This window comes from Lepus europaeus, chromosome 13 (assembly GCF_033115175.1).
Source record: "Lepus europaeus isolate LE1 chromosome 13, mLepTim1.pri, whole genome shotgun sequence".
NCBI lineage: Eukaryota > Metazoa > Chordata > Mammalia > Lagomorpha > Leporidae > Lepus > Lepus europaeus.
Window position 1 is genome coordinate 85,012,256 of NC_084839.1, and position 10,294 is coordinate 85,022,549.

Below are 10,294 nucleotides of genomic sequence, written 5' to 3' on the forward strand. Positions count from 1 at the left end.
TGTGGCTCAAGCTAGGATGGCCTAGGCTCCAGAGACATCTGGTTGGACGGTGGGGGCTCCAGAGGGGGACAGGATGCACACCAACAGGAAATGGGCTTTGTGGCTAAAAAAGCTTACATCAAAGACAGATCAGCTCCTCAACATTCTGTGCGAAACTCTGCCAGGGTTCTTTCTTGACAGCTTTAACCAAAACTCTCAAGAAATCCTCACCTAGGGGTCAGTGCTATACTGTAGTGGGCTAAGCCTCCACCTGCAGCACTGGCATCCCATATGGGCTCGGGTTTGTGTCCCAGCTGCTCCTCTTCTGATCCAGCTCTCTTCTATGGCCTGGGAAAGCAGTAGAAGATGGCCCAAGTCCTTGGGTCCCTGCACCCGCATGGGAGACCCAGAAGAACCTCCCGGTTTCTGGATTCAGATTGGCCCAGCCCTGGCTGTTGTGGCCATTTGGGGAGTGAACCAGAGGATGGAAGACTTTCTCCCTGCCTGTCCCCCACTCTCTTTCTCTCTGCCTCTCTGTAACTTTGCCTTTCAAATAAATGGGTAAATCTTTAAAAAATAAATAAATTCATCCTGACTGGGACTGCGTGACTTGGGACATGCTGTGAATAGCAGGCAGGGGAGGGGGCGGCTGGATCTCATCTCTCTCAGTCCAGCTGCCTTCCCCCGGGAAGCCCCTCACTAGCCCACCCCGTGGCCTCTCCTACCCTGAAGCCCTCCAGGACTCCCTCTTTGGAGGGAGGCATCACGTGAGAGTCAGAGGGGAGCAAGGCTCTGAAACACCGCAGATGTGGCTTCAGTCCTGATCCCCTTCCTCCCGTCACCCCGCGATTCAGCCAGCACCTGCGGCGGGCCAGGCAGGGTTCTGGCTCCTGAGCGTGGACTGATCGTGAAATCAAGTGAAGCAGAGAGTCCACAACAACAAAGCAAAACACAACATAGAGCACAACGTTGAGTCGCAAAGCTGGAATGACGGAAATAGACAAGGGGCTGAGATAAAGAACCCAAAGGGAATCTACTGGAGATAAGGTTGAATCACAACAAGTTCCTTGAATGGATAGCGGTTAAAACTGGGATGTACCAGGTCGGTGCTGTAGCGCCGCAGGTTAAACCGCATTTGTGACACAGGCATCTCACATCACAGAGCCAGTGCATGTCCTGGCTGCTCCGCTTCCGATCCAGCTCTCTGCTAACGCACCTAAGAGAACAGTGGAAGATGGCCCAAGTGCCTGAGCCCCTGCCACACGTGTGGGAGACCCTGATGGAGTTCCCAGCTTCCACCTGGCCTAGTCCCAGCTGTTGTGGGCACTAAGGGAGTGAAGCAGAGGATGAGTTTCTCTCTCTCTCTCTCTCTCTCTCTCTCTCTCTCTCTCTCACACACACACACACACACACACACACACACACACACACACACACTAGGATGCTTTAGAGCTCCGAGTGCAGATGCTGGTGGAAAATAAGAACTGAAAGTTAAGGAGGATGCTCCAGGCAGGACCCCAAGCTTGGGATACAGATTTGGACCATAGCGGGTGAGAATGGTATTGAAATTCGCCGGGGGCTGATGGAATCACCCGGGAAGTGAGGAAAGAGCATCCAAGGGCCCAGCGTTCAGGAGGGAGAGCCGCACACAGAACGAGCTGGTGAGGCGGGGGCGCAGAGAGAGCCATTTGTGGCGGAAATGGAGGAGGAGAGCGCTTCTGGGGGAGGAGGAGCCAGTGGACCGAGATGAGAGCCCTGGGGCAGGGCTGGGCGGGCACTTCAGGCAGTGGACACGAGGTGAATACTCTGACTTACTTGGAGGATTTTGAAAGGAAAGAGGGGAATTAGGAGTCACCTGCTCAGGGGAGGTGCTGGGGAGGGGACAGCCAGGGAACTGATTAGAATGGTCCAGGGCCAGGGATAGTAGGGAGTGAAAGCTGGAGAGGTTCCCTGGTAGCCGGAGGAGGTGATGCCCGTGTGTGCAGCAGGCGGGGAGAAGCAGACGGCAGGGGCAGTGGGGCGCGTGGGTTTGGAGTTGGGAAATGGAGACTTTGGCTGTGTGATGGCACCCCTTGGAATGCTGAGGGCCAAGAGAGGAAAGTGCAGCTGTCACATGGGAGTGGGGCAGGGGGTGCTGGGAGAGCACCGTGGGGTTGCCTGGCAGCGTGCAGGGCCGCCATGCAGGCTGAGATGGGAGGGTGCAGCACCAGCAGCCAGCCCTATGGTGGGGGCGTCCCCAAAGCAAAGGGTTGTGGGAAGGAGGCCATGGCAAAGCTGCTGCGGGCATTCACCCTGGGGGGGGGGGGGTTAGGAGGAGCGCTGGAGCAGAGGCTGGGCTAGAAAGGTCGAGAAACCAGGAGGGAGGATGGGAGTTGCCATGAAATTCTCCATGAAACTCAGTGGCTGGGGCAGGGGCAGCACCTTGTGGGTTTCAGGGAAGAGCAGGACCCAGCGGAGCAGGGAGGGTGGCTGGCCTGACCTGGGGCTCAGCCAACAGCTGAACTCAGTTCTCTGACTAAGCTCACCCAGGGTGGCGGGAGCCGGGGAGCCTGGAGGGGAGGAGGTGGCTGCGGCTGCTGGCTTGATCAGCACAGGTCAGGGGCTGGCCACTTGCAGGAGCTGCCTCCCCTAGGGAGTCCCAGGGTGAGAATCACACACCCAGGACACTCCGACTGGGCAAGGCTGGCTTCCTTCGTGGGTGTTTTCCACGTGAGAATCCCAGCAAGCCGAGGGAGAACAACTCAGCCCCAGAAACCATGAGAAAGCAAGGTTCTGGCGCTCGGAGCGTCGCTCAAGGATCCCGTCTCTCTGAAACTGGAGTTTTATTGGAGTTTCTTGGAAGGAAACCATTTAGCTTACTTTATGGGGTTCAGAATCAGACCAAGAAAAAAACCTCATAAATAATCCCAAAAAAGTTGTACTTAATCTTCTGAGTGCTGCTCTTCCCTCCCCCTCCTCCCTCTCTAACGAGGTCTATTTATAGACCCTGAGAAGTGATTTCAGGGCAAAAAATGTAATCTGAGTCCCGAGTTAGAACAATGACAGGGGTTCTCTTCCTGCCCTGGGAAGTATTTTTAAGTCAGTGTCACAGGACTGACGTCAGTGGACTTCCATGACTCACCGGGACCAAAGTCCTTGCGACTGCACATCAGCCATCCCAGGTGTTCGTGCTTCAGACAAGGGGATTTGCCCGCGGAATGCGCTCAGTTAATCCACACCGGGCTCCTTTTCCTCCACGCTGGCCCCCGTGCTGTCGGCCATCACCTCTGCACCCAGCTCTCCCTCCTCCCCTGGCCCACACCGGCCACACACAGATAGGGGTTCCGGTCACAGGGAGCAAGTGCACTTCCTCCCACCTCAGGCAGGCTGTCTGTCTGTCTGTCTGTCTGCTTGTCTGAACTTTCCCGGCCCTGCTAGGCAGGTCAGTGCCCTGGCAAAGGCCACGGGAGAACTGGCGCCTTTGATGCGTGGAGAAAGAGCTCCCAGAGGCCTCTTCGCAGACACCTGCACAGATAGGAGACGCAGCGCCCCGGCTGCCCAGGCCTTGTGGCAGGCAAGGACTTGAGGTCTGATTTCCTCTGGAGGGAAGCTCTGAGAAACTTCTGCTGAGTGCCACCCAGGGTGTGGGGTGAAAAGCCACCCAGGGGTCTGGAGGGAGGTGGGCAGCCCCTCTGACTCCCACCCAATTTCCTTCTCCTTTAACTTGTCCTAGGGTAGCTATGCTCTCTCCAAAGCAAGAGTTATTTTGCCCTAGCTCTTCCCTGAGTACCTAGTACATGCTGACACGGGGGATGCAAGGAATGGGCTCACACAGCCCTTGTTCTCACGGACCCTAGTCCCCAGGCCTTCACTGACCAGAGGGGGCCTGGATCCTCCTCTGAGCGTACCAAGGTCCAGCACTCCAAGTTCAGTCCACACCAGAGATAGGGCTCCCGGCGCGTGTGCCAAGCCTGCTGCCCCAAGAATGAATCTGCAGGGAGATTGAATGTCAGGGGAGCTGCCTCAGGGGAGGAGACATTTGAGAGGAGCCCTGAGCGCTGCTAAAGCCGGTCCCGAGGAAGAGGGTGCAGCCAGCACAGGAGCTGGGGGGAGCTCAGGAGAGGCAAGTGGCTTATTCCAGGAAAGAGCCCACTGTATTGGAATATATTTTCCCCAAGTATCATTTCTCATTGACAAGTAAGGACTTCTGCTTTGTAGGAGCCAGCACCTTAGACAGCCGCTCAACTGTGCCAAATGCACTTGCTAGGGTTGCCAGTGGGGCAGGCTCAGCCAGGCAGCTCCAGGAGGATTTACCAATTAGGGTCCGGTGGCACCATGGCTCCAGCAGCTGGGGGCAGCTGAGTGGCCCTTGGGCCCTAGCTGGCGGGATGTGGAGAGAGGGGGTGTGTGTGTCACTTGGATAAGCCCGTGCTATCATGACCCTTTGTAAAGTGGCAGAAAGTGTGTGTCATTGTGTCATGAAGATCAAGCAAGAACAGGCTGGCCTACCAGGACTGAAGCTACACCAGAGACCTGGTGGGTCATGGACTCACCACCCACTCGTCTGACAGCTGTGCACGGAGCACTTGCTAGGGGTCAGCACTGCTAGTTCTATTGAGTCAGAGGGACTCTGGCTGAGCCTCATGGTTCAGGGCACAGAGACACCACCTCCAGTATAATCATTAAGAGCCCCTCCCCTGGAGGAAGTTTGCTTACCTGTGAGCCAACAGCAGCCAGCACTGGAATGCGGTGCCTGGGATCCTGAGTCAGGCCAGGAATGACCCGGGAGGCTGACCCTAGGAAGGGCTTGGGGCAGACCAGGTGTGCCTGTGAAGAGCCCCGCAGAGGCCATCTCTGGGTGGGCTGACACAGTGTCCTCGTACGGCACCGAGCAGTTCGAAGCTGAAGTTTGGGGCAGGTGCTATGGCACAGTAGGTTAAGCCTCTGCCTGTGATATCAGCATTCCATATACGCATTGGTTCTGGTCCTGGCTGCTCCACTTCTGATCCAGCTGCCTGCTAATGTGCCTGGGAGGACAGTGGGAGATGGCCCAGGTGTTTGGAGCCCTGTAACCCATATGAGAGAGCTGGATGGAGCTCCTGGCCCCTGGCTTCGTCCTGGCCCACCCTCAGCCATTGGGGCCATTTGGAGGGTGAACCAGTAGATGGAAGATCTCGTTCTCTCCCCACTCTCTCTTTGTAACTCTCCCTTTCAAATACATAAATAAATCTTTTTTTTAAAAAAAAAAAAAAAGCTTAAACCCCCCCTCCTTTTTTTAAAGATTTTATTTATTTGAGAGGTAGAATTACAGAGAAAAAGTCTTCCATCCATTGGTTCACTCCCCAAATGGCCATAATGGCTGAAGCTGAGCCGATCCGAAGCCAGGAGCCAGGAGCTTCCTCCGGGTCTCCCACGTGGGTGCAGGGACCCAAAGCACTTGGGCCATCTTCTCCTGCTTTCCCAGGCCATAGCAGAGAGCTGGATCGGAAGAGGAGCAGCCGGTACTTGAACCAGCACCCATATGGGATTCTGGTGTCTTACCCACTACGCCACAGTGCCAGCCCTAAGTCCCCCCCCCCTCCCTTGAAGCACTTCTTTTCCCACTGGGGACAATGGGGCCTGTTTCCCAGTCACAAAAAGGAACATTGTAACCTTTCCCCCCACTAGGGGCTCTCAGCTGGGAGGCACTCCAGGCCCTTCAAAAATTTTCTTTATTTGAGAGACAGATACACACACACTCACACACACACATACACATACACACGGCTCCTAGCCCTGAGTGCTCAGGACAACCGGGGCTAGGACAGCCAGGGCTAGGACGGCAGCTGGGGGCCGGGAACTCAATCCTGGTCTCCTGCGTGGGTGGCAGGAACCCAGTTTCTTGAGCCACTACTGCTGCCTCCCAGGATGTACCCAAACAGGAAGCAGCAGTCGCAAGTGGAGCTGGGTAGGGAACCGAGGTCCTCTGATGTGGGACTCAGGTATCTTATCCAGAGAACTGACCGCTGGGCTGAATGCCTCCCCACCCTCTCCCCCTCTGGCTCTTATTCTTCAGGGACACTGGCATTGTCCTCCGGATTCCATGGACCTGCCACACACTCCACCCCTGTGCGGTGGCAGGCCTGGCTCACGCACACTGTGCTGCATCTGTTCATTTATCGCCTGGTACACACCCGGATCCCGCCTCCTCCAGCCCACCCGGCAGCTCCTCCTCTTGCCTCTGACCCTGCTGGGCCCCGGGGTTTGTCAACAACAAGCTCTGACTCACCCGGTGATGCCAGGGCTCTTCCCAGGCACACTGCCTGGGGCTGGCCTCACCTGCACTTGGCCCCTGGCCTTGGCCGCGGGCCCTCCAGCCCACTCTGTCCTCCTACTCACCTCGAATTTGGCAGGAGGAGTGAAGGCCCGTGCCAGGGCGAATTGGCAGAGAGACACAGACAGGGGAATCAGACGTTTTTGCAACGACAACAAAAACTTAAGCGAACAGAAAGCACCTTATTGAGCGTTGTCTTTCAGAGCCTTCTCCCGGGGGAGACACTGGGTCCAGCTTTGCTCCGCTGGCCCTGCAGTTTCTGGAATCATCTATGGGAGTTCCCAGGAAGCTGCAAGTCCATGGTGTCCAGGCCCAGCCACACCTGGAGTCACTTAGAGAGCTTTCAGAAATCCCGTACTGGAGTCCCACCCGAGACTCAGAGGGGTGGGCTCCTGCCGTATCCTGCAGAAGCCCCCTGGGGAACCCTGACATGCTCCAAGGTTGAGCCTCCCATGCTCCCCCCCATTCCTGGGCACTGTCTGGGGACTCCAGGAGGATGCTATGGACAGCCAGGGGACCCTGCAGCCCTGGTGGAGTCACCCGTCCTTGGAGGTTGAGTACTTAGTAAGGCTTAGAGGCTTATGTAGCTTCCGGCTCTGGATATCCAAGAGCATGGTGATGGCTTCGCTGGGCTCTCATGGGCCCCAGGGAAGACGGCATCACAGTGGCAGGAGTGTGGCAGGAGGAGATCACGTGGTGAGACAGGAAGTGGGGGTGGGGCGGGGGCCTTCTTGGACTTTTTAGAACACTTGTTCCCACAGGAACTCGCTGTATGCAATACGATGCATACTTCCAGGGGCTAAGGCCCTAATGGCCCCACTACGTCCCACATCTTCAACACCCACCCACCCTGCCGTGAACACTGCCACACTGGGGCGGGGAGGGGAGGGCAAGTTTCTGGCACAGGAACCCAATGGGGCACCAGGAACCCCTGAGGTACCCTCAAACCACATCCAGCAACAGCGCCCAAGGGTGTGCTCTAGAAGCGAGTGTAGCAGTCAAGTAAGTGCCTGAATATGGACACGGCAGGCTGGCCATTTATACTCCAACTTGCTGGGATCCTTTTCCACCCTCAAACCCAACATTTTCCCTTCCAAATGAATCGACCACACTGTGGGTTTTTTTTTTTTTAATAGAAAGCTTTTATTTAATAAATATAAATTTCATAAGTACAACTTTTGGATTATAGCGGTTCTTCCCCCCATACCCACCCTCCCACCCCCAAACCATCCCCTTTCCTGCTCCCTCTCCCATCCCACTCTTCATTAAGGTTCATTTTTAATTATCTTTATATGCAGAAGATCAGCTCTATACTAAGTAAAGATTTGAACAGTTTGCACCCACACAGACACACAAAGTATAAAGTACTGTTAAGCCAGAACAGAGTTCCCAGTTCCCCAAAGCAGCTCCACTCACCCCAGCACCCCCACTCTGTGCAGGAGAGGGCCCCCGCCAACAGATAGGGAAACCTCCCAGAATCCCCCGCTAGAATCCTCGATTCCTCTGTTCTCCCAGCTTCCAGATTGCCAAGTCCCATCTCTTCTTCCCACATAGCACCCCCTCCCCCCCTCAGGACCCCAGGCACCTGACTGCCCAGTGGGCCTCTACTGCCTTCCCAACACAGCTGGGGGGTCTTCACTTTTAACTCTGTACCTTCACATCATTGCAGCTTTCCCCAATGTTACCATCTTGCCGCATTTTCTTCGCCCTTCCCCTCCCTGCCTCCATCTTGCCCCCAGCATAGAGTGCACAGGGAAGCACCTTCTGTATTTTTTCCTGATCGTTGCAAAGTAAGCTCAGACATGGCACTCTTCACCCCCAGATGCTTCTGTGCATGTCTGAACCATGAAGGCGTCCTCACACAACCACAGGTAGCAATCCAGAGCGGGAAGCAAACGCCGGGCAGCACCCTGACCTCACCTGCACGTTGCACTCCGATTTTACCACTCGGCCCCGCATGTGCTTTACGGCAGACAGCAATCCCAGCTCACCGACGGCATTGAGTAGAATCACTTCTATCAGGTTACGTTGCTCTTATCCGGGCATCTAGAGGGAGCCCAGTCTCCCGGACACGCCCACCCCATTGCTGGCTCTCTCACTTGTTCTGTGGCAGCAGGCTCGCTGGTGTCCCGGCTGCACTGGGCTGGCCACAGGCTCCTGCACAGGCTCTGCAGGGACTGAAGAGGGCACCGGGCGACAGGGGAGGGGTCAGCCGTACAGCGGGGACAATGCCTGGGCTCACACCCCGGCTCTGATGGATGGATGAGCACAGGTGGCTTGTGACTCAGTTTCCCTATCTGGCAGTTACTTCAAAAAGGGGCATTTGTTCTGAGGTGTAAATGAGTTTGGAAATGCTTCCCAGAATGCCTCACACACAGCAAGTGACCAGGGGTCATTACGGATGTCCTGATGGGAGCCCTGGGGGACAACTGGGACATGAAAGGTTCTACAGGCTGTAGAGCCTAAGGCTCCACTCTCACTTCCTGGAGCTCCTGAAGCAGCTCCACCCCTGGGAATTCCTCTACAAAGTTCCTTGGGAACACACCCTAGCCTGCCTTAGGACCGGGCGTCTTTCTGTTCTCTGTGCTGGGCACGGGGTAGGGCCTTCATTAACCGCGGAATTATCTCCTAAGGAACATGACCACCTGAACTAGCGAAGACAACAAAGGGGTTGTGCAAAGTCTCTGTTGCCTCTCCTGGTTCCAAAAGCCAGCGCGATGACGTATCTGGAGAGGGGTGGCCCGAGTTCCATCTTGTTCAGCTACTAGATAAGGGGTTATTACGAGAGCGGCTTCTCCCCAGATCTGCTTTTAGGAGAGGAGGCCAAGTAGTTATTATAACCATGCCCTCCTGGGTCCCTTTCAGCATGTAATTAAGTACCAGCAGGCTCAGCAACAAGGTCCTTGGGCTGTCTCACATGCCTCCACGGTCATAAATTCTTCTGGGGGCTTTGGGCTTGCCCCAGGAAAAGGAGCTGGAGTGTTAGAAGTCACTCACAAAATCAGCGGCCATCCTTTGCCCAGGGGGGTTTCCACCTCCTCCTAGCACATTCCAGTCTTGCCTTGTGGGGAATTCTAGCAATCGGTGGGCCCCACGACCCCCACCCCACCCCTCTGCATTCATGTCGTTTATAGAGGACTCTCCAGGCAACCTTTTCGGTTCAGGCCTTGTAGCAGGCAGGAATGAATCAGTGCTCCCGGCTGCCAGCAATGGAAACCAACTGGCTAATTTAGCTCAGAAAACTTACTGGAGGCCCAGGGCTGGTGGCCGGATAGCTGGGCACTATGGCCATGCAATACCCAAAGCCCTGCAGCCTCCAGGATGCCCCGCTTGCCTGCTTTGCCCCCCAGGCATGGCAGTGATGCAAAAAGCACTGGATTGGCCAGGGGCTGTCCTTAGCCATTTGCAAGGTGGAAGGCAAGGGGCAGAGGGAAGCAGGCACACACAAAGGGAAATTGAAGCGGGAAAACATGGGCTGGCACTGGGTGCTGGACACCCTTCTCCCTAGAACAGGGCTCAACTAGCAACGTGCAGGAGTCACAGGAAACAAAGTCTGGATGGATAAAAAGATTGCACACCTTGGGAAACACTGGAAAAGGGGCAGTTCTCACCTAAATTAATATACAGCCATTGTAATCCCCAACGAGACCTCCACAGAGCTTTCCACGGAGCTTAAACTAATTCTAAAATGCACATAATGGCAGGTGTTTACATTAGGGGTTAGGATGTAGGTTAAGATGCCCGTGTCCCATATTGGAGCTCCTGGATTCAACACCTACTAACCCCTACTAACACAGCCCGTAGGTGACGGTGGTGAGAGCTCCTGCCACCCGCATGGGGACTTGGCTTGAACTCCTGATGCCTGGTCCAGGAGCAGCTGTTGCATCTTGGGGGACAGGGGTGGGGACTGAGGGTGAACCAGCTTGATGAGAGTTCTCTGTCAGATTAATAAAGTTAAAAAACAACGTTGGCCTAAAAGAGTTGTATGCTTTGTATAAGAATACTCCTAGCAGCTTTACTCAT